The 5,120-nt window shown below is 44.0% G+C and overlaps 1 pseudogene; it reads right to left on the bottom strand.

The window, feature by feature from the left end:
- Positions 1-584: 584 nt before the first annotated feature.
- On the bottom strand, positions 585-2,320 carry LOC149265691 (18S ribosomal RNA; annotated as a pseudogene).
- Between the last annotated feature and the right edge of the window lie 2,800 nt (positions 2,321-5,120).

The following is a 5,120-nucleotide window of genomic DNA, read 5'->3' on the forward strand; positions in this document are numbered from 1 at the left end:
AGGACTAGGTTGGCCAGGCCAATGGGTTGCACCACTCTTCATCCATCCCATATTGAAACCACCCTGACAATTTCCCCTCATGGAAGGGTTGAGGTACCAAGCGTGTGTGCAACCACTCCCTTGACCCAACCACCAACAAAAAATCTCACCCAAGAAACACATAAGCCACCGCCGCCTTTTCGAGAGAACCAACTATGGAGGCTCACACCCTGGCCCATTCCTTCCAATGAAAAAAATGCTGAGCACTGCCACCACGAATGAGTCTAAATTTATCCATCATATTGCCCAAGCACCTCAACTGCAGCAACCATGCCCCGCCGAACAAATTGTCAGAGAGGGATCCCAAGAAACAAGCTTCTAAACCCCCTACAAAAACACATTGGGGGGGAGAAAAACAAAGGATGGGTAGGATAAGCACAAGCATGGCTTGAAAACACACACGAAAAAACAAATGTGACCTCAAGACAAGCAACCAACAATGTTCCCGCCAAACATCAAACCGGTTCCCCCTTGAGACACACCATACAAGCCTACATTGCAATGGAAACCCACCTAACCCGAACCAAGAAACAAACCCATGCTATCAATGACCCTATCGCAGTTTCACCTACGGTAACCTTGTTATAGCTTCTCCTTCCTCTAAATGATAAGGTTCAATTAACTTCTCATGATGTCGACGGACACAATCCACCATTGTCAACATAATCCAAACACTCCACCAGATCATTTAATCAGTAGGAGAGACAGGCGGTGTATACAAGGGGCAAGGACATATTCAACATGAGTTGATGGCACGTGCTTACTAGGAATTCACCGTTGAAGACCAATAATTTCAATTATTCAGTGTAGCATGTGTGTCGCCTAGAACATCTAAGGGCATCACAGACCTATTATTGCCTCAAACTTCCATGGCCTAAATAGCCATAGTCCCTCTAAGAAGTTGGTCACAAAGGGGAACCTCCACACAGCTAGTTAGCAAGCTGAGGTCTCATTCATTATCGAAATTAAACAGACAAATTGCACCACCAACTAAGAATGGCCATGCACCACCACCCATAGAATCGAGAAAGAGCTCTCAATCTGTCAATCCTTACTATGTCTGGACCTGGTAAGTTTTCCCGCGTTGAGCCAAATTAAGCCACAGGCTCCACTCCTAGTGCTTCCCTTCTATCAATTCCTTTAAGTTTTATTCTTGCGACCATACTCCCCTCAGAACCCAAACACTTTGATTTCTCAGAAGGTGCTGGCGGAGTCCTTAGAGAAACATCCATTGATCCTTGGTCAACATTGTTTATTGTTGAGACTAGGACGGTATCTAATCATCTTCGAGCCCCCAACTTTTGTTCTTTATTAATGAAAACATCCTTGGAAAATGCTTTCGCAGTGGTCTGTCTTTCATAAATCCAAGAATTTCACCTCTGACAATGAAATACGAATGCCCCCGACAGTCCCTATTAATCATTACTTTGGTCCCGAAGGCCAACACAATAGGACCAGACTCCTACCACGTTATTCCATGCTAATTTATTCAAAGCATAAGATTTCTTTGAGCACTCTAATTTTTTCAAAGTAATAGCGTCAGAGCCAAGACTTGGCAAATTAAGGCCAGGAGCACGCCACCAATAAAAGGGATAGAAGGGCAGGTGAACATCGAGTAGGTAGACTGACCTTTACAACCCAAGATCCAACTACGAGCTTTTTAACTACAACAATTTAAATATACGCTATTGGAGCTGGAATTACCATGGCTACTGACACCAGACTTGCCCTCCAATGGATCCTTGTAAGAGATTTAGATTTTACTCATTCCAATTACCAAAATCGATGAGCCCATTATTGTTATTTATTGTCACTACCTCCTCATGTCAGGACTGGGTCATTTACGCGCCTGTGCCTTCCTTGGATGTGGTAGCCATTTCTCAGGCTCCCTCTCCAGAATTGAACCCTAATTCTCCGTCACCTGTCACCACCATGGTAGGTCTCTATCCTACCATTGAAAGTTGATAGGGAAGAAATTTGAATGAAGCATTGCCAGCACAAGGGTTGTGCGAGTCGTCGAGTTATCATGATTCATCGGAGAAGCGGTCAAGCCTGCGTCGGCCTTTTATACAAAAAAAATACATCCCTTCCAATGAGTCATAACTTGGTGCATGTATTAGCTCTATACTTATTATGATTATCTTAGTATGGTGCCATGAAAAAAATTATAATTGATTTAATGATCCATCCGCAGTTTCACAGTCTGAATTAGTTCATACTTAGACATCCATGGCTTAATCTTTGAGACAAGCATATGAATACTGACACGATCAACCAAGTATAACCCTCCCATTTCAAAGGGCATTTTGAGCACTCTCCTACCAAGAGCCAACCTGAACACCCATCAAGTCAAAGAGATATCAAAATATCATGGAAAAACGGTATACCTTACACATATTTCATCCCAAGAGGGGAACACACACTATATGCCAAGGACATGGTGAACAAATGGGTAAACCTACCAATTCATAACGCACCAAGGCCACTTTGAATTTTGAAAACACCCCCCAACCAATAAGAAAATTAGCGATCACTCACCCACTCCCTTAGAAATACCTCCCAAACCCTCCACCCCCCAGCACCGAGGTTACCTAGGAATCCACCCAGACAGTAGCAACGGTGGACCTCGATCTCCCGATCACTTATGGCATCCTCTATTCAAATGAAATAAATGGAGTATGATTAACCACACAACCTCTAAATTATAAATGAGCCCCAATCTCCCCCCCCCCCCCACCCCGATTCCACCCACACAGCAGGAACAGTGGACCTCGATCTCTCGATCGCTTGCAGAAACCTCAATGCAAAGGAAAAGGAAGGAAATAAAAAGAGAACCACCAACTGCAAATCCTATCTTAGAAAGGCCATAAGAACCTCCCCACCCCACACTGATGACACCTAGGATTCCACCTGCATAGCAACAATGATGGAACTCAATCGGCTGATCACCTGCGACAGCCTCGATGCAAAGGTAAAGGAAATAAATAATACAAGACAAACCAATCCCATAGCCCTGATGCAAAGGCAAAGGAAATAAATAATACAAGACAAACCAAGCCCGCAACCTCTCTTAGAAATTCCTCGTGACCCTCCTCACCCCGCACCAAGGCCACCTAGGATTCCACTCGGACAATAGCAACGATGGACCTAAATCACCTACGACAACATCAATGCAAAGGTAAAAGAAGGAAATAAAACAAGAATGACCGAGCCCACAACCTCTCTTAGAAGTGACCCTCGACCCTCCCAACCCTGCACCTTAGCCACCTAGGAGTCTACCCAGACAGTAGCAACGATGGACCTCGATCACTTGACCACCTGTGACAACCATGATGTGAAGGAAAAGGAATAAAATAAATACAAACCAAGAGGCTTGCTACACAAGACAAGAATATATCTGAACAGGAGGAGGGACCAAGCAGCTCAGCACCCCATGCACCCTACGTACAGGAAACCTAGGATATTTCCCCACAAATTTACCAACTGGATAATGGATACTTTTAACCTACAACCACCTCCACGTAGAGGAGGGAGGTCGAAGCGTTCCACCTCGAAATCCTTCTTTCGAATAGCCCCCACCATCGACGTAGCAAGCCTCCTCCCCATTGACCACGATCGCATACACAATTGAAACAACGAATACCCATCACATTGTGACTTAACATATCAAACCGCAAAAGTCTACTACACATGTGTGAAGCAAGGAAAAATCCGATCACTCGATCAAACATCTGGGCCACCACATCTATCAAAACCTCAAAGCCAACGCAACCACATACGATGTGCACTTTGAAAGGAATGAAAACCCTTAACTTTACAATAAGGAGAACCATTCCTCACATCACCCGATGGAAAAAATAAAGCAAGAGGGGGGTAGGTGGTTTACAACCAAAAGCCTTCCACGTTCCTCTTAAATGTATGCATATCAACTAATAATGCAAACATAGAAAGAGTATAAGCACAAGAAACTAGCACCATAAATAGCCAAACAATGAAGAGGCTAGTTGTCTCATGGAGCCACACCACAAAAACCCATACAACTACAAGAACTTAGAGTACAACGGGAATTTTTCACATATGCCTCACAGGACAAGCATGGCCAACAATAACACTCATGTGCTACCTAGTGGGGATGGAGAGAAGATAAAAATTGACCACCTTAAAAATGGCCCAAGGCTATTCTTCAAGCAGACCCGAAGAAGCAACTCAATTACCAAACCACCTTTCACATGAAAATCAAACCTTTCCCCACCAAATAGGGAGAAGGTTAACAATATAGCAAGGAACCAATTTAAATGGGGCCACACATGGCTACCCAACCCAATCAAAATTTTCTACTCCCAACAACCAAGGGTCACGATAGCGACATAGGCATGAAGGATTTTTGGGGTTTCCATCTGAGACCACAACAACGAAGGCACAAAGGAGCGCTGAGAAAACTTATCATTTTTATCATTTGGATGGGCATGAGGGACCAGGATGATTATGGCCAACATTATCGCTCATGTGCTACCAATTGGGGATGTATAGAAGATGAAAATCAACCTCCCTAAAAATGACCCAAGGCCATCCTTCAGGCAAACCTGAAAAAACAACTCAATTACGAACCCACTTTTCACACGAAAAGAAAACCTATCATTTTTATCATTTGGATGGGCACGAGGAACCAGGACTAGCATGGCCAATATTACCGCTCATGTGCTACTGAGTGGGGATATAGAGAAGATGAAAATTGGTCACCTTAGAAATGACCCATGGCCATTCTTCAGGCATACCCAAAAAAACAACTCAATTACCAACCCACCTTTCACACGAAAAGAAAACCCCTCCCCACCAAATAGGGAGGAGGTGAACAATATAGCGAAGAGCCAATTTCAATGGAGCCACACATGGCTTCCCAGTCCAAACGAAATATGTTATTCCCAACAACTGAGGGGCACGATAGTGACATAGGCATGAAGGATTTTTGGGGTTTCCATCTGGGACAACAACAAGCAAGGCACGAAGGAGCACCAAGCAAACTTATCATTTTTATCATTTGGATGGGCACAAGGGACTAGGATGAGCATGGCCAACATTAC

This window comes from Pinus tabuliformis, chromosome 6, assembly GCF_031772625.1.
Source record: "Pinus tabuliformis cultivar Carrire ecotype Pingquan chromosome 6, CPIR1, whole genome shotgun sequence".
Classification (NCBI taxonomy): Eukaryota; Viridiplantae; Streptophyta; class Pinopsida; order Pinales; family Pinaceae; genus Pinus; species Pinus tabuliformis.